The following is a 24921-nucleotide window of genomic DNA, read 5'->3' on the forward strand; positions in this document are numbered from 1 at the left end:
CCTGTGTTAGGACAGTGCAGCCTTCTTGCGACATACAAGAGACAAACAAAACTTGTGTCATTTTACGTTCTTCGTTCTTCTTCTGCAGTGAACTTGTTTGGTCTCGATTTATTTCGGTTGTTTAACATGTCTATTGTAAATCAGGTCCTATCAGTGAATCAGACTGTGCCTACAGACAGTGTTTCTCGGCTGTGTGACGAATTTGCAGACATTTTTGCACCGGGCTTAGGTTGCGCTAAAAACTATGAAGCACATTTAGAACTGAAGGTAAACGCGCAACCGAAATTTTCAGGGCGCGCAATGTTCCCCACGCATTGCGTGATGAGGTCGCAAGAACGTTACACGATCTCGAATCTCAGGGTGTAATTGAACGTGTGCAAGCTTCTCTCTGGGCCTCACCCTTCGTCATTTTGCCAAAACCTTCCGGAAAATTGAGACTTTGCGTGGACTTCAAGGCCACAGTGAATCCACAGCTAGTGACTGCTACTTTTCCTTTGCCCCGCCCGGAAGATCTTTTTGCTAAACTGTGCCCGGGAAAATATTTTTCAAAGTTGGACCTAGCCGATGCGTACTTGCAAATACCGGTGGACGACGAATCCCAGCGCGTATTGGTGGTTAACACGCATCTTGGATTGTACCGCTTCAAAAGACTGCCATTCGGGTGTGCATCCGCCCCTGCCTTGTTTCAGCAATATTTACAAACTATTTGTGCGTCGGTCCCTACTGCAGCAAACTATCTGGACGATATAGTGATCTCCGGACAGACAGAAGAAGATCATCTTGCGAATTTACGAACATTATTTCAGGTCTTGCGGCAAAATGGTCTTCGCTTGAGGAAGGACAAATGTGTGTTTTTTGCTCGTGACTTACCATACCTGGGACATGTCATTAATGCCCAAGGCATACATCCGAGTCCAGAGCACCTCCGTGCCATACAAGAATTGCCTTCCCTTCAAAATGTGAAACAGCTACGGAGTGTGTTGGGTAAAATTAATTATTACCATAAATATGTGCGCAATGCCTCTTCCATTTCAGCTCCGCTTCATCGCTTACGCCGTAAAGGTGTTCCGTTCGTCTGGACGACGGAATGCGAACGCGCCTTTCGCCAGTTGAAAGCGGCGTTGCTTTCTAATACTTGCCTTACGCCATTCGATCCCCAGAAACCCCTTTTGTTGATGGTAGATGCATCGGATTTCGGGATCGGTGCTGTGCTTGCGCACAAAGTTGGCTCCCATGATCGCCCTATTGCCTTTGCGTCCAAATTGCTCTCGTCTGCGCAAAGAAATTTTTCACAGATAGAGAAAGAAGCTTTGGCTCTCGTGTTTGGTGTTACTAAGTTCCATGATTTCTTGTATGGTCGTCAATTTACCATCATCACAGACCGCAAACCTTTGACATCGCTTTTTCATCCGACCAAGCCTGTACCTCCACGTACAGCGCAGAACTTCATTCGCTGGTCTATTTTCCTCTCGCAGTACCGCTACGATATCTTGTATCGGTCCACTGCTAAGCACGGAAACGCCGATGCGTTGTCCCGTTTGCCTGTTGCTGAGGATAAAGCATTCGATTCTTCCGAACTTGCTTGCATGTTCATTGATTCGGAAACCGATGAAGTGGTCGAATCGTTTCCGATTGATTTTCGTCGTGTCGCTACAGCCACAGCTGCTGACCCTGTCCTTGCTACTGTTTTACGTTTTGTTGCTACGCAATGGCCTTTGTCAAAGTCTCGGATCGAGGATCCGTTGGTTCGCCGATTTTTTGCTCACAAGGAGAGACTTTTTGTTCGACGTGGTGTTTTGTTGTTGCGTTCTGATAATGATCAGTCCAGAGTCGTGGTCCCACGTTCGTTACAGTCCTCTGTTTTACGGCTTCTTCACCAAGGACATTGGGGTATAGTGCGAACGAAACAACTTGCTCGCCAGCACTGTAATTGGTTCGGAATCGATGCTGCGATTACGAATATGTGTTCTTCGTGCCCGGCGTGTGCCGAACAACAATCCGCACCGCCGCGGAAAGTCTTTGCATGGCCAAAAGCCACTTCCCCTTGGCAACGCTTGCACATTGATTTTGCTGGTCCATTCTGGAATGCTCGATGGTTGGTTCTGGTCGACGCCTTCAGTAATTTTCCTTTAGTTGTCCGGATGTCTTCCACGACGTCCTCCGCCACCATCCAAGCGTTGTCTGCTATCTTTTGCATTGAAGGTCTTCCGCAGACTATTGTTTCCGACAATGGCCCACAATTCATGTCCGCAGAATTTCAGTCATTCTGCCAGGCCAATGGTATTCACCATCTGACATCCGCGCCGTTTTCGCCTCAGTCCAACGGTGCCGCTGAACGATTGATCCGGACTTTCAAGTCACAGATGTTGAAATTGAAAGAGTCGCATTCTCGGGAGGACGCATTGTTGCTCTTTTTGTCTTCGTATCGCTCTCAGCCCCGAGATGGTCGCTCGCCGGCTTAGTTGCTCCACGGTCGTCCTCATCGCACCTTGATGTCTTTGCTGCATCCGCCGCATCAGGTTCCTGTGCAGCGGCAGACTCCTGCTTTTGCTCCAGGCGACGTTGTATTTTATCGCAACTATCGAGGTTCACGGCGTTGGCTCGCAGGGCGCATTCTTCGCTGCCTCGGCCGCGCGATGTATTTGGTTTTGGGGGCCTCTGGTGAGGTGCGTCGGCATCTCAATCAGCTGCGCCTCTGTCGTCGCTCGGGTTCTGCCGCTCCCCGTCTGCTTTCAGCGACGGTGCCGTCCGGTCAGCGCCCTGGGGACCCATCTACTGGCTCGCCTCATCCCCAGGTGTTACCGACGATGCCTTCCATTTTGCCCCATGGCGACGCGCCGCCGCCGCCGCAGCAGCAGCAGCCGCCGCCGCCGCCGCTTGTTCTCCCGCCGGCGCCGCCCGCATTCGACGCTTCGTTGCAGCCGCCAAGCGCCTCCCAGGGTCACGCGCCGCCGATCGCTTCCCGTGACCAGCTGTCCTCCGCCATGGAACTCCCGCCCGCTCCGGACCACATGACGTCATCGCGCGTCGGCTACCCCGACGCAATGGAGGTCGACCCTTCGGTACCTCCTGTCTCTTTACGGGCGCATACACCGCATGTTGACGTGCACCCTGGACTAGTTTTTCAGGCGTTTCCTAGCTCCCCTCGGACCGGATGGCCGGGTGCGGGTGGCACAGCCTCGCCTGTTGTTAGGCTCCCCACCTCATCGCATACGTCAACATGTGGTCCTCCCCACGGCGGGCGGAAGCCTTATCACACGACCGTTCGCCGATTTGCGGGGGAGGAATGTGGTGTCACCGCTAGACACCACACTTGCTAGGTGGTAGCTTAAATCGGCCGCGGTCCATTTAGTACATGTCGGACCCGCGTGTCGCCACTGTGTAATCGCAGACCTAGCGCCACCACCAAGGCAGGTCTCGTGATACAAGAGCACTCGCCCCAGTTGTACGAGAACCTAGCTACCGCCCAGTTGTACGAGAACCTAGCTACCGACCAGAGGTACGAAGCCTTTCTCTCTCATTAGCCGAGAGACAGAATAGCCATCAGCTAAGTTAATGGCTACGAACTAGCAAGGCGCCATTAGCCATACAGTGATTGTACTTAAAGTCTTCTGTGTATCGTCAAGATCGATGTACCACAAGGAATGAGTAAAGTTAAGTATTAAACATGCTCCGTACTTTTCTTCCTAACATTAATTACGTATCCTGTTCCAGTACATCACGCCCGTCTGCGTTAGTCTAGAGTGCCTTTTCAGCCATCTCAACTTCACGGTGTCGGCCCAGCTACCGACACAACATATAGTCTTTTGTATTTTCCATCAAGCCTGCTATTATAATTTCCGGTTTTGTATACGTTTGTAGACTCCTATCTCATGTCTATTCTGAAAAATTTACTTATTAATTATCTGGAATTTTTTACATTAATATGTTTTGTAGCTGTTTTAAGGAATAATTATTTTTAATTTCATTTACTTAAAGGAAATTTGTTAAGAGTTACGAAGTTAATGTAAGAGTGAAGCTTCCAGTTGTATGTTTTCAAAACACAATTAACTACGTTTTAAATTACTAGTTATTTTATGCCATGCGCTTTATTAGTGGAATTGCATTAGAGTGGATGCACTGTACACAATTTTTTAGATTCGTCTTGTTATAATATGTAGTTCTACTGGTGATCTCTTCACATATATTTACATTCATAAAACCAGTGTGACATAATTAAACACTAATTGTGATTAATTGGGTGGAAAAGGATACCTTCAAAGACATTTTATTAAAAAACAAGACATTACTAAAACTTTTAATTTAAAATTAATTCAGCAGTTCTTTAAGAGAATCAGTATACAGAGTCACAAATTTATAAAAGATGGAGATTAATTGCATGTAATGTATTCCGCAAAGACGTCGTTACATCAAAAGCATTTTGATGTAAGGGAGAAAGAGGATTTTAGTTGATACAGAAAATTATTTAATCTTGTTTGCTGGGGTATAAAATAAGTGGATTACTGCTAAGGCTGCAGATAAGCAAACTGGAATACACCTAATGAATTTAATGTGAGATTATCTGAAGCAAATCCCATCGGACCCATTAATCTTAATCATTTCATAAGTAAGGAATTGTTGAAAAGAATTCTGCAGTATCTGCAGTACCTCAAGCAGATATTTAATCTCAAGGTAGAATGTATAGCGTGAATGAATCTCTATAACTAGAATAATTAAAGTGTAAATCAAAGTTGAAGTTGGAAGTCATTGTTGTGTTGAATTTAGTACACTTAGTCACAAAATAAATGATTTTAATATTTATTGATCATGCATTGCTGTGTAAGATACTACAAAGACAGGGGATCTGATTCATATATAACGGTATTGTACTATTACTATAATTTTTGGAATTGATAAATTAGTTTTGCAGAACCATTCATTTTGCTAAAAAAGCAAGATAGCATTATATGAAAACCTTTCCAAAGGGCACACATTCAGTAAATTTTATAAAATTTTATATGCTTCTTTCCTAGTCAATTCTCATAGACCTATTTTCTTTCGTGTTTTATCTACTACTTCTGCCAAAATTTATGAAACATTTAGAAAACATACTGCAAAGGATGCATAGAATATTCAGCACAGAAGAAGTATTAAATCTAAAACATATGGGACAAATACGATGAGAAGTAGCAGAAAGGATAACTAAGACATGTTTCACATCCAATCTAACATTTATACAATTGTGAAAGAGCAGAAATAGTTATCCTGTATTGAAATTGAGGTTACACAGAAACTGAAGACAGGAAGAATTCTGAAGAAATAGAGACAGTTGAACGCATCCACAGAACAAATTATCCACCGACATTTGATGAAGAGTATAAAGCTGGGGTCAGTTAGGGCATGTAAAGAGGTATATAGACTTTGTCGCCTCTTTCTGTGAGGGCCTGAAATAGAGTACTTCGTTATAATACTTGTAAGTACCCACCGAAATAACTTTTATCGTAGTGAACATACCCGGTACTTCATTATTATACGTTAATCAATCATGTGCAGTTTACTTGCAGCACATAAACAGAGAAATGTATACACAAGAGAGTGTCTAAAATGATGTTTGACGAAGGTAGTAACCCTGAAATTAGAGACCGGTAATATGTCATTCAACGATAAATCGGAAACGTCTTGCGACAATGCAATGACGTTTAGAATGCAATCAGTATTTGCAAGAAAAGTCTACGCAGAACACGGCGTTAGGAAGATTACATCCGTTAACAAAGTGTGTTCTCCCTGTATTTCCTTGGTAATTTGAAACAGACTTGGATTAGGTTTCACTTTTAGAAAGCACCACACTGGGACTGAAAAATATATAATCTAAGCACTAATCCCTGTCATTAACGCAGAAATCACTATTTGTATGAGTAAAGCAAATCGGTGTTTGCCTAGGAGTAGGCAGCATACTATACTCACCATGTGGTCTGATATCCTGGCAACTGTGTCACCCAGTGTGCTGGAAACAAAACCTAATGAGGACTAGGTTTCGTTTTAAAATCAAATGCAAGTAATGAATCTCGCATGAAATGGTGGAAATGTCGTGATGGTCAAAAATTACTAATCACCTTCTCAGTACTATAATTTTGCATGTTTTGATACGTTCTGTGACACATATAGACACTGTCCAGAAAGTGTGATGTGAACAGAGTTGGTAGTAAGGAAGCAATAAATCAAAACGCCATGCCTGATGTTGAAGTTTTGCTGCGATCCGTTTTAAGGAGAAGCTCTTTTTTGTAAGCATCTTATTGGCTACGACCTAGTATCTCCTGAATTATGTGACATACAGCGATATAGTTTTGAAAGTACATTGAGTGATATATTTGGATACTTTCTACAAAACGTGTTGTCAAGGGAGTCGTAGTAAAGAAACATTAAATTACAACGTCATGTCTGATGCCGAAGTTTCACTGCATGAACAACGGAAATGTAGTAAGAGATAAACTTTTTTCTATTCTTCATTTCGTAAGGGCGGTATCAGCAACAAAATGTTTCTTATAGGTTTCAATGTTAGTTGGAAGTCGCTAAGTGATCTCATTGTCAAACACTTGACGAACAGAGTCCGTAGACTTGTGCGTTGTCAGTTACACTGGCTCATGACGAACACACAGTTTCTAACCGTAATGCTTGATTTACTTGGGTTAAATTTTTAATTTAAGAGTATACCTCTTAATCAGTAGATTATGGCAACATTTTCAATTTTTAAATTCGGTAAATAGTTAAGTTAAGTATTGAAAATCAAACTTATGTTGTCCTTGGAAGTCGTTAGGCAACGTACAAGTGGATTGGGTTCCGGGATCCGCAATAGTCAGTTAGTAACGTAGGTGCCGCTAGGATAACGGAATGACAGTGGCGCACTCCATTGTTTAAGTGGAGTGTCTTGTGATACTTGGTTCTCGTGAGCAGCGGAAAGTTGCTGCTGTGTCAAACGAATTTGTTCACTTCTATGGCAGTTATTACCTAAGTTTTTGCTTGGTGACGATTGACAGTAGACCACATCTTATTAGTTTACATACCAAAATATCCGTTCATATAGCTTGTATTACTACCAGCCTCAGAGGCGACCACATGTTTGCTTTCCACATAATCAATTGAATTTGTGCGCACACGGCACTGATTAGCACTTACTGGTAAAGTTACCTTGTTCATTACTTTCTACGTCTACTTGCTGAAGTGAAATATGAACACGCTTCCATGGTTTCCTAAGCTCCAAGCAATCCCAATGCGTGAAAGAGTGCACTCTGTGTGTATTCTATAGTATTGTATTTTATGAGCGTGGCTTTATCACAAGCAGCTTCCAACCTTATCCCAACCTCCCTGATAAATCGTTGTTGACTCTATTTTGTGTGGATGTTTCCCGAAACCAATCTGAGTGTGTAAAGAACTACATTCTCAATTTTGACTAAAAATCATGTTTCAAAACCACTACGGAATAAGAATATTTTACTTCACGTATTTTACATTATAAACTAAGCTGGAATGAAAATCACATCTATTCGTTCCTTTATTTTCTATAATTTAAGAAGCTACGTAATAATTTTTTTTTTGCTTTACCAGAAATGAGGAAATATATGTTTTGGTTTTGGAAAAACTGAACGACATAATTTCCTTTATCGCTGCTATTTAAGAGAGGTAATGAAATACTAGCACTCTATCACTCTTTTAGGTGCTAGAAAAACAATTCACTGGATAATGATACTATTTCCCACGACAAAATGAAGCTCTAATGTTATCTCTGCGTCAAAAGATCTGTAATAGTCTCTATGACTACTGTCTGACAGCGGTTGTTATGCTTCCTCTGGTGCGACGTCCCATCGCGCTGCGGCAGTTTTTAATGACATTATTGCCCTTACGTAATGTCTCTCTGATCACAACACATTTATAACGCAATTGCGGTCGCTGTTCCCAAAGCGTAAACATCATTAAGTGAGCGAGGCGTGCCTCCAAAATTGATAATCGATATTCGAACATTCCCATGCTTGTATAATTTATGGTATGGCAGAGGCACGGAGAATGCTATTTAAATTGGCGGCAGATCGAAGCACAATTGCTTCACCTCGATGAGGCACGCTATCGCACGAGGCATCCGCCTTCCTGGTGCGACGAGGCTGAACGATTTAGGCTTTCCTCTGATCCTCGCAGGTTCCTTTAACGTCACTGTAGAAGCAGTGCGGTCGTGTACTGATAGCCATTTGCTACCTGTAACGTCACATAACATGTTTTGAAGCCCAGTAGGAGGTTTCTTATGCACTGTGGGAGAAACAGTGTAGCAAATCACAACTGCAACTGCAATTTTAGATCACAGGTGGTACCCTCTGTAAACTATTTTTTCACGAGTAAATAACGTTCCTACTGCATTACTTATTGCTTATACACACTGAAGGAAAAAAGTCAACACGGAAAAGTAAATAACATATAGTAATGGAAATCAGGAATACGTTTGATACGTGATATAAATTATTAAAATAGAAAGGTTAATGTAAGCGTCAGAAAAGCCACTGTATATCTCAAATTTACGTTAATAACCGGTGTAACCACCAGAATGTTGAATTTGCATGCAATGTGTTGCACAGACGCCGGATGTCAGTTTGTGGGTTCGAGTCCCTTTCCTGTTGCACTTGGTCGGCCAATAAGGGACGGTCAACGCAGGTTGTGTATGGCGCTGGAGGTGTCATCCGATTATGTCATACATGTACCTGACTGGAGACACATCTGGTGGTCAAGCTGTCCAAGGCAACATTTCGACACTCTGTAGAGCAACAGCAGTATCCAGGTGAGTGTTAACCTGCTGTAAAACATCCTCTGGGATGCTGTTCATGAATTACTGCTACAACAGGTCGAATCACTCGACTGCCGTACAAATCTGCAGTCAGAGTGCGTGGGATAATCACTAGAGTGGTTCTCCTGTCGCACGAAATTGCGCACCAGATCATTACTCCAGTTGTAGGTCCACTGTGTACAGGCCGAAAACAGCTTGGTTGCAGGCGTTCACCTGGCCTCGTGCTAACCAACGCACGGCCAACACTGGCACTGAGGCAGAAGCAGCTTTCATCAGAAAAAAACAACGTACCTCCATTGTGCCCTCCATTGTGCTCTCGCTTGACATAACTGAAGACGGATATGGTGATAGTTTGGGGTAAGTGAAACGCATAGTACACGACACCTAGCTCAGGGCTGTCCTTGAAGTAACCGATTTTAACATTTATGTCACTGTTATGCCAACTGCTGCTCAAATTACAGCTGCAGATGAGGTACGATGCGCCAGAGCCATACGCCAAACACGAAGTTCTTCCCCGTCGGTAGTACCATTTGGCCGTCCGGTTTCTTGCGACCGTACGTTTTAATGACCACAGCTGCCAGGAATCATGTATAGTGGCTACATTCCTGCCAATTCTTTCAGCAACAACGTACAAGGAACATCCAGCATCTCGTAGCCCAGCTACACGGCTTCGGTCAAAATCAATGAGGTGCTGATAACGGCATTCTTGACTAACATCAATTCACCACGCACAATCTCAAAGTTAACTAACGCTCAAATATCGTTATAGCGAGTGTTTGAAGCCAACCGTACTTGGATCGTCACAGTGGCGTTACTAGCTCCATTCTTATGTGACAGGCTTGAAATTTGAATAAACATAATATTTCATTTGTACAAACATTCCGAGCGACTTTCGGTAATGCCACACAGCTCCTTCTCGGTACCGAGATTGTTAACTGCCAGTGTAGTAATTTTGAATGAAAGGTAATTTCTGTATATAAATGTCATCGATTTCCTGACAGGTGACATAGGCTAAAATTGTGGTTTCTAATTATTGCAGGTTTGTGTGTGTGTGTGTGTGTGTGTGTGTGTGTGTGTGTGTGTGTCTGTGTGTGTGTGTGTGTGTGTGTGTGTGTGTGTGTGTGTGTAGTGGACACATGTGGTAGAGTTTTTCTGTTCCACATTGGAAGTAAGGAGTTTAGTTAAGAGTGAGGAAGAGGGTAATGCCAGCATTACAACTGTCCAAGGCGACTGAGTGAGCGTGGCGTGCTGTCAGAAAATTCATCCTCTGCGAATGGTGTGGCTTCGCAGGTCCTACCAAGTGTTCTGGCACTGCCTATGTAGCTTCCAGCTTCCTCTGAATACACGTATTTCTCTGCCGGCACTTTCAGGGCTACGACAAAAAGGAGTCGCGTGGAGAAACACAGTTTGCTGCTACCCTACTCAGGCATCTTAAGATAGCACTACTCCTACATGTAATGTATTCATACAACACGCAAAAATTAGAGAAATACTTGCCTGTTCTGTGATAAATGAATTTTCCAATCATGATGCACAGTAACTAATATAGGATTTTTCTCCTAGTACATTCCACAAACATCTAAAGAAAACAATGAAGTTAATAAATAGGGAAGGAATGCAATACCTTATATAAGATTCAAAAGATTTTGACTGGGAACAACTGTACAACATATTTAATATTAAGTTTGTACCCGTTTTCTAAAGCGGTTATAAGGGACAAGTTCAGCCCCCGTTAATGCGGTTATATTTATAATACGTTGTGTCCCTCTGAAATTTGCCTAGCAGTCCAGGTTCCAGCTATTTTTAATGTATTTCTCTCCAGCGGTTGGATAAAGAATTCACAGGGACCAAATTCTTAAATGTTGTGTTTCAAATCAGCAACCTTTCCATTGTCAGTAATCCCCACCGTCAATTTGCTTTCTTATATGTGGGTGCATAGACAATTCAATATGCTTCTGCAGCAATATCATTCAGGGTAATTGTACTTAATTTCTGTGAAAAGTCCTGTAAATTTTCCAATTAATGCTGTTCAACTATGCCCTGAAGCCTGGTGTTGTATTGAGCTCTTTTAGCGATTTGCAAGCACCCACCGTATTAAATTCCACCATGTAAACTAGTGGATAGTGTGCACTGAATTTCTGTTCAAAAATATGTTCACTGAACTGGCATGGTACAGAACAACGATGGCCCACCTATTTTAGTTTCCTTTAGATTGGGCAAACATCAGGCCCTTTTTTTAACCTTTTCCCGATGATCTTCTGCTCCCCAGCCTGTACAGAAGGGGCGAACAACGGCGGCTGAAAATGGCAATTAGAAAGCTTTTAGGGGACTCTCTTCCTGAGGACAAAGTTGTGGTTAGATCGTGATTCTTTAACGATGTCTAGCATAAGTTTCACTTTTAGTTAGGATTTGTTAAGCTTTTCTTGTTGTAAAGTAGGTTATCACTGCTTTTACTTAAATAACCAGTCAAGAGATTTATACTGAAAAGGCTGTTTAATAGGAATTTTTATGATGAATTGGTTCTGATGCTGAACCATATTTGCAGCACAGTATAGGTTTGTTTCAGGACTTGCTTCAATATTTGTTAATTGATTAATTCTCTCTTATATCGCGTGACGTGAATAATAAAACAGTTTATTTTTAACAATGAGTGCAACTGTTATACACAGTTACCATCATGTAAAGTCCCTAAGACATTCTATCTATTGACTGCTTTCAGCAAATTATCAGATAATTCTGCTTTCCATCTTGAACATTTTAACGGTATTTCTGTAGTGTGAATCTTAATGCAGGTTAAACTTGCTCATCTCTCTGGCACAAACCACAACTTGGGCATTGAGTACATTCTGTTTTCCTGTAAGAGACTGACAAATCGATAAATTCTCAAGGCGTTCCTCGAATATGAATACTTTCACGTTTATCTAAATTTGCGAATGTCAGAAGATTCACTTCTGGTATTGGGGTAGAGTCTTTGACTAGTATTGAAAACAACATCAGTCCCGGGTTCGAACCTCGCCAGTGCTTAGATTTCGAATAAAAATCATCAGCAATAGCGGCCGAAGACATCCGAAATTAGAAGTCACCTTCCTCCTCCCAATGACCTTGTCAAACAGAGCGGAGGACCGGACAGAGGTTCAGGGAACTGTCTTGCCCTTGGGTTGAAAAACTGCCCCTAAAAGGCTTAAAAATCAGCAATGATCAACGGCATGAAGATGCACAAGCCAATGGAAACCATTTAACCGACGACTCACAATGTGTATAGATGTCACATGTGGCCTAAAACTGAAAAGTTTCATTGTGATCTCTTCGCAACTGTGTACTAGTCCCCGATACTGTCAAGGGGGAGGTGACCATGAGAAAAGATCGAATAACCAACAAAAGGGTAACGTTCCACGAGTGGGAGCGCGGGATATCAAAAGACTGAATGTGGTAGGGGACCTAGAAAATCTGAAAAGTGAAATGCCAAATCTCAATCTAAATTAGTGAGGATTTGTGAAGTGAAATGGAAAGAAGACAAAGATTGCGGGTGTAACGAATATAGGGCAATATCAACAGTAAAAGAAAGTGGCACAAAGAGAGTAGGAGGTGTTACGAGTAGCAAGGTAAGGCGCAGTGCAAGTTAATGTGAACAGTTCAGTGATACGATTGTTCTCATAAGAATCGACGCCAAAACAACACCAACAGCAATAGTTCAGGTAAACCTGTCGACGTCACAAGCAGAGGACGAAAATATAGAGAAAGTGTATGAGAATACTGAATGGGTAATTTAGTACGTAAGGGTAGTTGAAGAACTAATAGTCATGGGGGATTGGAGTGTCGTTATAGAGAGGGAGAAGGCGTAAGGGTTACATGATAATTACGTTTGGTTGTATGAACGAGAGACAAGAAAGACTAATTTAGTTCTTCTAGAAATATCAGTTAGTATTACTGTGTCCAAGAGTCACAAGAGGAGGAAGTATACCTGGAAAAGACCTGGAGATACAGGAAGATTCCGTTAGATTACGTCATGGTCAGGCAGATATTCCGAAACAAGACATTGGCTTGTAAGACGTACCCCGGAGCAGATTTAGACTCTGATCACAAGTTTTTGACGGTGAGGAATATACTGAAGTTTGAGAGACTAGTTGGGAAGAAACAATGTGCAAATAAATTGGATACGGAAGTGCCAAGGAATGAAGTGATACGCTTGAAATTTTCTGCGGCTGTAGATACTGCAATAACGAATAGCTTAGTAGGCAGTTCAGTTGAAGAGAAATTAATAACTCTGAAAAGCGCAGTCACAGAAATTGGAAAGAAAACGTTGGAACAGGAAACTTACTGCGAAGTAGGCGTGGACAACAGAAGAAATACTTCAGTTGATCAACAAAAGAAGGAAACACAAACATGTGCAGGGAAATTTATGAATACAGAAATACAAGTCACTCAGGATCGAAACAAACAGGAAGTGAAGAGACACCAAACCAATTTAGGTGCATGAAAAATGTGAAGCGATCGAAAAGAAAGTATTGTCAGAAGTACTGACACAGCATATAGAAAAGTGAAAAAAAGTTTCGCTGAAACTGAAAGCAGGGACGATAACATGAAGACTGCAATCCGAATTCCACTATTATAAGCAGAGGCGACAGAGAGAGTGGATATGTGGAACGATACGGCGAAGGCTTCTTTGAGGGAAGGACTTGTTTGATGGAAGAAGAATCAGGAGTCGACAGGGAAGATAAAGGGATCCAGTATTGGAATCAGAATTTATAGATCGCACAATCTACTAAACAGCTCATACATCTAAGTTTCTGACAACAGTAAAAAGAATGGAAAAGAAACTTGAACATCTGTTAGTTGGAGCACAGTTTGGCTTTAGGAAAGGTAAACACAGCAGAGAGGCATTTCTGACGTTGAGGTTGATAATGAGAGCAAGACTGAAAAATGATCTAAACACATTCTTAAGATTTTTCGGCCTGGAAAAAGGGATCGAAAATAGAAAATTGTTCTAGATGTTTGAAATTCTGATAAAAACTGGGGTATGCTTTAGGGAATGAGGATAACGTATAATACGTACAAGAACCAAGAGATAATAATTAGAGTAAAAGATCAAGAACGAAGTGCTCGGAATAAAAAAGTGTGTAAGACAGTTATGCAGTTTTTCGGCCCTACTGTTCAATCCCAACATCGAAGAAGCAATGATGTCAATAAAAGAAAAGCTCAAGACTGTTTCCAAGTTTCAGGATGACAGGAGATTAATGATGAGATTGCTATCCTGAGGGAAAGACAAGAAGAAATACAGGAACTTTCGAATGGAATCAACAGTCTTATAAGTACAGAACATCGAATGAGAGTAAATCGAAGGGAGACGAAAGTAAAGAGAAGTTGCAGAAATGAGAACAGCGAAAAGCTTAACATTAGTATTGAGGATCACGAACTAGACGAAGTTAAGGAGTTCTATTACGTAGGGAGCAAAATAACCCCTGACGGACGGAGCACGGAGGACATAAAATGCGGACTAGCACAGGCAAAATGGACATTCCTGGCCAAAAAAAATCTATTACTATCATACATAGGCCTTAATTTGAAGAAGAAATTTACAAGATTGTATGATGGGAGCACAGCATGAGACATGTGGGAGAACCGAAACAGAAGAAAATCGCATCACTTGAGATCGGCGAGAAAAGTATATATGAAAAACTACGAGAAGAAGATGGGACACGATGATAAGAAATCTGTTAAGACATCAGGCTATAACTTCCAAGCTAGTAAACGGAGCTGTAGAGGCTAAGAACCGCAGAGGAAGACAGAGATTTGAATACATCCAGCAAATAATTGAGGACGTAGGTTGCAAGCGCTACTCTGAGATGAAAAGGTTGGCACGGGAGAGGAAACTGTGGAGGGCCGCATCAGACCAGTCCGAAGACTGGTACATAAAAAGATGTTCATATAGTTGTCACCTTGAATAACATCTGTTTACGTTACAACTTAAATGTCGTAATTCACCAGGTAAATAATTTGCTCTTTCCTCACTATCGATTGTAGATATTTGTCTCTTTGAAATCTTCTGTAATAGTAGTGTATGATCATATGTAAATACTATTTAATTTCCTCCCGCACTTTTCGGTCATATGAATAATCATGTATTGGGAGACTTTGAGCTTATTACTGGGATGCGGGCATCGAATCGGCGACGGCTGAAGAGCAGACTATCGTCATGAGGCCCTCGTCAATCACCTATGACGAGTTGCTCCTCTATTTTTATTTTAAGTTTTAGTTTACACATATAATTTCTCCGGGAGACCAAGTCGTCATTGTAAGATTGGTAAAACATCTAATTATTAAAAATGGTGCCGGTGTCTGACACGGGCAAAGACCAGCAGCATCATTATTCGGAGACCAATGACGAAATTATGTGTAAAATATCTTGCATTGAATGGTTGCAAGATACATTAAAACGATTAGCATTTGATCTCCGAATGTTGAGAAGTGCCCTTCAGGTAACCAATTTGTGACAGTTCGTCTCGTCTTACTGTGGTGCCAACTGTGTCTCATATTGCTTATTCTCGTGACCACCTCTTCCAGCAATCATTTACAGTGGCTACGTTCCTGAATACAAAGAATCATGAAAGAAGGTTGTATACATGGAAGAATCCTGGAGATACTGGAAAGTATCGGATAGATTATATAATGGTAAGACAGAGATTTAGGAACCAGGTTTTAAATTGTAAGACATTTCCATGGGCAGATGTGGACTCTGACCACAATCTGTTGGTTATGAACTGTAGATTAAAACTGAAGAAACTGCAAAAAGGGGGGAATTTAAGGAGATGGGACCTGGATAAACTGACTAAACCAGAGGTTGTACAGAGTATCAGGGAGAGTATAAGGGAACAATTGACAGGAATGGGAGAAATAAATACAGTAGATGAAGAGTGGGTAGCTCTGAGGGATGAAGTAGTGAAGGCAGCAGAGGATCAAGTAGGTAAAAAGACAAGGGCTAGTAGAAATCCTTGGGTGACAGAAGAAATATTGAATTTAATTGATGAAAGGAGAAAATATAAAAATGCAGTAAATGAAGCAGGCAAAAAAGAATACAACCGTCTCAAAAAGGTGATCGACAGGAAGTGCAAAACGGCTAAGCAGGGATGGCTAGAGGACAAATGTAAGGATGTAGAGGCTTATTTCACTAGGGGTAAGATAGATACTGCCTACAGGAAAATGAAAGAGACCTTTGGAGAAAAGAGAACCATTTGTATGAATGTCAAGAGCTCAGATGGATACCCAGCTCTAAGCAAAGAAGGGAAAACAGAAAGGTGGAAGGAGTATATTGAGGGTCTATACAGGGGCGATGTGCTTGAGGACAATATTATGGAAATGGAAGAGGAGGTAGATGAAGATGAAATGGGAAGTATGATACTGCGTGAAGAGATTGACAGAGCACTGAAAGACCTAAGTCGAAACATGGCCCCGGGAGTGGACAGACATTCCATTAGAACTACTGACAGCCTTGGGAGAGCCAGTCCTGACAAAACTCTACCATCCGGTGAGCAAGAAGTATGAGACAGGCGAAATTCCCTCAGACTTCAAGAAGAATATAATAATTCCAATCCCATTGAAAGCAGGTGTTGACAGATGTGAAAATTACCGAACTATCAGTTTAATAAGTCACAGCTGCAAAATACTAACGCGAATTATTTACAGACGAATGGAAAAACTGGTAGAAGCCGACCTCGGGAAAGATCAGTTAGGATTCCGTAGAAATGTTGGATCACGCGAAGCAATGCTGACCCTGTCGACTTATCTTAGAAGAAAGATTAAGGAAAGGCAGACCTACGTTTCTAGCATTTGTAGACTTAGAGAAAGCTTTTGACAATGTTGACTGGAATACTCTCTTTCAAATTCTGAAGGTGACAGGGGTAAAATACAGGGAGCGAAAGGCTATTTATAATTTGTACAGAAACCAGATGGCAGTTATAAGAGTCGAGGGACATGAAACGGAAGCAGTGGTTGGGAAGGGAGTGAGACAGGGTTGTAGCCTCTTCCCGATGCTATTCAATCTGTATATTGAGCAAGCAGTAAAGGAAACAAAAGGAAAGTTCGGAGTAGGTAATAAAATCCATGGAGAAGAAATAAAAACTTTGAGGTTCGCCGATGACATTGTAATTCTGTCAGAGACAGCAAAGTACTAGGAAAAGCAGTTGAACGGAATGGACAGTGTCTTGAAAGGAGGGTATAACATGAACATCAACAAAAGCAAAACGAGGATAATGGAATGTAGTCGAATTAAGTCGGGTGATGCTGAGGGAATTAGATTAGGAAATGAAACACTTAAAGTAGTAAAGGAGTTTTGCTATTTGGGGAGCAAAATAACTGATGATGGTCGAACTAGAGAGGATATAAAATGTGGACTGGCAATGGCAAGGATAGCGTTTCTGAGGAAGAGAAATTTGTTAACATCGAGTATTGATTTAAGTGTCACATTTATGGAAGTGAAACATGGACGATAAATAGTTTAGAAGAGGAGAGAATAGAAAGTTTCGAAATGTGGTGCTACAGAAGAATGCTGAAGATTAGATGGGTAGATCACATAACTAATGAGGAGGTATTGAATAGAATTGGGGAGAAGAGGAGTTTGTGGCACAACTTGACTATAAGAAGGGATCGCTTGGTAGGACATGTTCTGAGGCATCAAGGGATCACCAATTTAGTACTGGAGGGTAGCATGGAGGCTAAAAATCGTAGAGGGAGACCAAGAGATAAATACACTAAGCAGATTCAGAAGGATGTAGGCTGCAGTAGGTACTGGGAGATGAAGAAGCTTGCACAGGATAGAGTAGCTTGAAGAGCTGCATCAAACCAGTCTCAGGACTAAAGACCACAACAACAACATTCCTGCCAAGTATTTCTCTAACATCGTAGAAGGAACATCGTTCAAACACATTGAGGTGTTGATAATGACGTTTTTGTCGCCTCAAAAGCATTCTTAACTGACTTGAACCGTCCAGTCTCAAAGGAAACTAACGCCCACGGCAGTTTCAGCGCGTATTTAAAGCAAACTTGACTTACTTCCTCATAGTAGCGCTATTAACACTGGTCATACGCGACCGGCCCCAAATTTCAATAGACATTGCCTTTCAGGCGTAGAATCACTCTTACCAGCTTTCTTTTCTGTGACTGAACTCCTTCTTGGTGATCTGACTTTTCTTCCATCAGGGTATACTGCTAAACAGCCTTGATGTCTTTAAATGAGAAGGCAATCGTTTTTAAATTGAGAAATATTTGACAGAATAAAAGTCAAAGTAGACTTGATATCCTCTTATGTCCGGTATGCGACTGCCCTAATAGACATTGGTTTTCAGATGTAGAAATATGTTGCCAACTTTCTTTCATGTGGAAACGTAGGCTTCCGCGGCCGTTGTCACAGTCAATACAATTCATCTGCGTTTGAGGACGCATAGTCAACTATAAAATTCTAATGCAAGACGCCTTCTACAGGGTGTACTGCTAATTGCTGAATGAGCACTAGTTTGGTTACTTATATACTGTGGAGGAGTGCTGTCCTTGGATATGAGAGTGAGGAGGAACGGTATTGGAAATGAAATGAAGTCCCTTGCCTCTTGACAGAGCGTAGGGGTACGAAGCGGGTATTAGGTGTTCTTTCATTGGTCTTTGCATTGCGTGTTGTCGTTGGCGGAAATAGGCGTTTTCCATTGGAGTTTCCTTTATTGCTTGCCATTGGTGGCAATTGGCCAATAGGAAACTGAGCGGCGACTGCGGCGTATCGTTGTTTACTGGCTGCCTAATATCGACTAGGGCGCGTCAGCACTTTTGTGTACCCTCAGCCACTGTGGCCTACTACGCGCTTGTTGCTTTGCGAGAGCTGTCCTTCTGTAAGGCTTCGCCAAAATCACTACAGGAGTGTCCTTTTATGACAGACAGGTATATCCCACTCACAGCGAGAAGTTGAAACTTGTCCGCATACTAACACATCTCTGCAACAGTTATTGTCAACTGTCAATTTCCACAACCACCTCGTCGGAAATATTACACAGAGCCGTAGAGTGTGAGCTTTTCAACACCGTCTGCGTTACTAGTGTCCTACAGATTCACAGGGTTTTCTGTTACCGATGCAGTCACCTCTCTTATCCTCTCTACTTACTGCTGGGTAGTCGTGAGCATCCCTTCATTGTGCACATTCACATTTCTCACTGGCACTCTATTTTCACATCGGTGAGACAGTTTCCTTCACACAGCGTTATAGCACGCCCATTTCGTTCATCAAAAGTGTCACGCTGAAGTACAGCGTTTTGCATTTACGCACTCGTCGTATTCTTCACCAGAACTATCATTTCTTCCATTCTCGTCCCTGGCTCGTAACAATCTCTATGTACAAAGCTATTTCACAGAATCATGCCTTTCTTACAGAGTATAATAATAAGATACACATAGATTTTTAAGTATTAATATTGTTACATATTGACTGTGTATCCTGCTGTGTAACATACCTGTCAGGCACTTAGATGTGGGCCCAGTCATCTGATTAATAGAAATAATTACACTGAAGGGGTTAGAACACCAGGCTTTCTATACGCGCACAAAACGCGGTTGTAGGTACCTCACCTTTCGGAATGCGATGCAAAATATAAAATTACAAAGAACGCGAATGAAACAAATGGTCAAGGCATAAAAGAAAATCACTCATTACTTCGTTTATATAAACTTTTACAAAAGCAATCCCTGGATCCGTTGGTCTTTTGAGACCATCTCACCTTAAGTACGAAGAAAGCAGCTGAAACAGTACTATAAGAAGAAGACAAGTCATTTCGTAAACCAGAAATGCATTATAATAATCTGCAATCTAAGAAATCTTTTGCGTTGTCTTGCTACTTAAATTAAGTAACGCCCCTGTGCATAAGTTTCGCTCTCTCTTTTTAGTGTACACACAGTACTCAGCTATTGACAAAAGATTTTCGGTTCTAGCTAGCGTTTTGCACTATATCTTTGTATAACCGACGGATTATGACACAGGACAGTTTATGGGTTTTAAATTTTTTCGCTTGTTTAGGCTTCTGCTGAACAAACTTTTTCTTTTATAAGTAATGGAATAAACCTAAATCCTAAATCGTTATTCACAACGTAGAAAAATTTACATAAAAAGCACTAGATGGCCTACTAACTATGTCTGTTCTTCATTACCTAGCTAAATTAAGTCAAGGACTGGATTCTATGGTCGTAGTTATGATCACTCAATCTTTCGAAGTAATTAGCAACCTTTATCTTAATCAACTTCCCGTGAAACAGTGGAATAACTAATGCTTTTATCTTACTTTTACTGCACGTGACCCATTCGCCTATATACTACATTTCCTTTCAATCTGTGGGGCTTGCACATCGGGCAGCATCCGTTCATAGTTCATTACGAAACAAAAATAACACATCACATCATAGGACAATATACACATATATACAGTCATACAACAACACCTGCATAACGTCATCCTAGGTATCTTCTGCTTCAGTGCATTCCTTTACGTTCACGGGATGGAACACGTCTGGGATAAAAAGGTGTCATGGGGAACAACATTCATATGATATACGTAGCATCATTCCAGTCCAGGTTTACTGGAGGAAACGTTAACAAATGACAGTATAATTCGGCCATATCAGCCTTTTGGTACTTTATAAGGCACTCAGATTCTTCGGCCTTGGCGTAAATCTTACTATTATCAGGCAAATCGGTTTCTACATTCGTTGACACAGACTCGTCACGTGACTAGTCAACAATGTCGCCCTCTGGCTACAGCACCTCACTGGCTACTATTGTTAACTTAACGGGAGTTAGAAGGGAAATTTTTTTCACATTTTCGGATTTTTATTTCATTATAAAATATGCAATTTTCCGAATAATATATATATATATATATATATATATATATATATATATATATATATACCTACACCAGGTGAAAATGTTAAAATTTTTACTTGCATTACTGTAAGATCTAATGAAATCGGTATTTTTTTGTATAGAAATCTGTGAACTGCCATATTATAAAGGTTAAATTATGTGTTTGTGTTAGTAGCACTGTCAAAAACAGTATCGTATCGTTTCATAGTATAAACACGCGTTGCATGTGGAAGTGCTAACGTTTTTCTGAGGAAAAGTGACGAATAGATTGGTAAATCCCTCAAAAAGTAATGCATGAAGCTAAAACGAAGTGTTTTTAAGAAACGTGGGTTTCATTGTAACAGATTTTCAAACAAAGGTAAACATTGTGTTCAACATGTGTCGTGTGAAGTTACAGACAATGTAATACATTCAAACTCGTCAGTATGTAAAGAAACAGCCATTAGCCCTCGAAGATTAAAATAAAACGTTCTGATACACAGTTTTCTAAGAACGAAAGTGATGCAAATAGTAGGTTAGGTTATATTCTAATAGATTTACAGATCCAAATAAGGGTGTCAGGTGATATATGTACACATCCAGTTAATTTACATGATGACAGTGAGGTATCAAATGGACTAGCCAAGAAACTTATTATTAACTTTGTCTCTTGTAAATATACTAATTCATTTTGGAATTCTGATAATTATTTTGAAGTAAATGTCAGGTGGTTTTATGGATTGAGAGCTATTGGCAAAGGATACACTGCAGCAGATACAATGTGTGACGTTACGAATATGCCACGCCCAGCTTGTAAAATCGACAAGTATGCAGGATTTATTGCAGCTGCTGTGGAATCTGTGTTATGTGAGTCAAAGGAGGGTGCTTCAAACGAAGATGTTGAAGTAAATAATGGTATAACTTACATACCAGAAGCTTTTGATGGCACTTGGCAGAAGCATGGCTACAGTTCCAGGAAATCTGTTGCTACTGTGACCAGTGAGGGCACTGAAAAGGTAATAGATTTCTAGATTTTAACCGAACTTTTTTGTAAGTGTAAATCAGGGAATGAAGAACGGCATATCTGTGACAGAAATTATGAAGGAACAAGTGGTGGTATGGAGGCCTCTGCAGCTATTGAAATTTTTATTCGATCTGTGGATGAAATGGGAGCGTGTTACACTAAGTTCTTAGGTGACGGAGACTCGAAACCAAATAACAGTGTAGTAGCCCCTCAGCCGTATGGCGAGAAGATTATCACAAAACTGGAATGGGTTGGTCATGTAAAGAAGAGGATGGGCACCAGGTTGCTGAAGTTGAAACAAAGTTTGAGAGACAAGAAACTTTCTCATGGTAAAAACGTAAGACGCAGGCTGAGAGACGAAATGATTGATTACCTGCAGTAGTATTATGGGATGGCCATTAGAAATAATACTGAGAATTTGTTGAGAATGAAGCAGGCAGTGTGGGCTACCTTCTTCCACAGACTGTCAACTGATGAAAAGCCAGTACACCACCTTTGCCCAATTGGACCTGATTCATGGTGCAATTACCGCAATGCGCAGTACGCAAACAGCTCATGCTGCTATAAACGAATCCCAGCAGCGGTCATGGATACCATAAAACCTATTAACAGAGACCTGGCAAGTCCTGTATTACCGAAGAAGTGTCTGCATGGTCAGACTCAAAATCCCAATGAGCTGTTCAATAATGTTGTATGGACTGGCTTACCAAAAAATGTTTTTGTTGGAATGAAGACACTAAAGTAGGGGATTAGTGATGCTGTTATTGCTTTTAATGATGGCAACATTGGTAGGGTGAAAGTGCTACAGCATAAGGGAATTTATCCTGGAGAAAACTGCATCAGAGAACTCGAGCGGATGGACAAGGTTCGTATTGATAAAGTAGATTATGCAACACAGTTGGCCACTAAGGAGTCCAGAATGAAAGCAGATCTAGAGAATGATATAAAGTATGGTGCAGGGTACTCTTGTGTGTCTAAAATAAAAAAAAAAAATGAAGCATATATTAAGTGAGTTACAGTCGTTTGAAACTTTAGCTACCGTTCCTCAAATTTACATTTTCTGTTGCATTTTTCTTTAAAGCTCAGACACCACTTCGAGTAGAGTTTTCAAACATTCAGGGAGTCTAATAATATACATATCCTGACTCTACCGAACTAAAACAAGAACATAATGTTATTTATAATTAAAAGTATTTAGGATAACGTACAAAAAACATACAAAAATTTAACCGTGTAATTTAACAATTTTATTTCCGAAAGCAGTGGCTGAAATGCAGTGATTGTAGTTCAGCAGACTCAGAGCATACTGTTTAACGTCCTGTAAAAGTTTCATGTCAATGGCTTCAGTGGTTCCTGAAATACAGGGAAGCCAAGGCACTAAATGTAACATTGTCGGGATAGGGCGTTCCACCTCTCCTTAAGATTCTCGAAGAGTCTGTCCCGACGCGCTCAAGTACGAACAAAATTTAACACACTTTCCCCCCAATATTCAATAGACAAGTCGGATTTCGAAGATCGGCTCTTACACACACACACACACACACACACACACACACACACACACACACACACACACACGCTCCTGCTGCCCCCTCGTAGGAATTCCATGCCTTTTAAGAGTGTCACAGACAACTTCTTCACAATGAAAAACGTGCACTCACCGGCTCAGTTCTCAAATCTTAACGCTACCTCTACCTGTTTTTCTACCATCTACTTATGGGCGCCAGAAGCCCCCGACACTATACAGCTCTGCACCGACATCATAGCTGCCTCGCAGATTACTTCGAAGAAATGACTCGCCAAGATATTAATTTTTGCTCCTGGGCCTATTAGTACCGTGGTTGGTATTCTACCGACAATAGAGTTGACTGCAGCCTGAACCTGGTCTTCAAACTGTTCCGTGGGTGACACTGGATATTCACGTAATTCGTTGGCAACATCTTCCGCGTCGTTGTAGCATGACATGTTTACTGCTACGTTATGGCACGTGCCCCAGTACCACTGCGCTGTCAATATCCGGGAACAGGACAGCACCGCCTCTAGTTTGTTCGATGATTAGAGATTACACGCCGTTCATCAGTGACTCCAACTACTCTTCCAGTTTCGGAATGCTACAGTGGCCAAACAGGAGGTGGTTCGCAGTACTTTACTGGACTATTGCGGTTACCATTCGCATCCTGTGTGGGTGGTGGATAGGGAAAATTCTGTTGCCAATGTTTTCCGTTGTTTGAAGGATTCCAGTACCTCTGATTCACATATTCCCACCCGTATCATATCCGGGATACTACCGATGCTGGGTATTTCTGTTTAGCCCCGTAAACCCTCAAACGTTTTGTATTGCGGCAAGCGACGCGATTACGTCCATTGTTCTAGAAAAAATTGTTCGAATGGCTCTGAGCACTATGGGACTTAACTTCTGAGGTCATCAGTCCCCTAGAAATTAGAACGACTTAAACCTAACTAACCTAAGGACATCACACACGTCCATGCCCGAGGCGTCGATAGTTTCTGTTGTTCGCGAAATGCTGTGTTGCTGCGCCAACGTTTGCATTAAGATTCCTGGCGTCATTCTGAATCAAAACTAACAAATCTACTACAGACAAAATTTTCCCCCAGTATCTTCCTGTGCGTGGATCAGTTTTTAACGAATGCCGATCGAAAGTTGCCCTTCTGTATTCGAATGGTATCTTTGTGTGCTTCTGGGTTGTCCCAGTTGCGCGTTTCTTGTAATTACTTCTCAAAATATTTTCTGAGACTGCCCTGTTCCGGGCTGTATATCTCAAGATCGAACACTTCACGTTTGAAGCCAGCGTGGACATGATCTGATCAATAGTTCGCAAGATACGCCTGTACAAACTGGTCAAAAGTTGAACAGGATTCAGAAGTTGTTGCAGCCTACAAAGCCGACTCTTTTTGCGTGTATGATATCGTAAAATGTATTTCTGGTCCCTCATTCCACGTTTTAGATAAGATTGCCTTAAAATTAAGATCGAAAATGACAGGCTATGAATATTTTTTTCCCAGTTATATAGTCTGGAACTGCTGGTGGTTGAGGAAACTTTCTCCTGAAGGCATGTCCGTTAAAGAGGTTGCTGAGCCCACGATGACACATAGACATTCTGGGCACACACTAACAGTTGCTTGGCGACATGGAATTGGCTGTTAATAATGACTGGGTACCTTAAACCACGTTACGTGCGAGTCTAGAATGCCTGGAGTCCTAATCAC

Source organism: Schistocerca piceifrons, chromosome 6, assembly GCF_021461385.2.
Source record: "Schistocerca piceifrons isolate TAMUIC-IGC-003096 chromosome 6, iqSchPice1.1, whole genome shotgun sequence".
NCBI lineage: Eukaryota > Metazoa > Arthropoda > Insecta > Orthoptera > Acrididae > Schistocerca > Schistocerca piceifrons.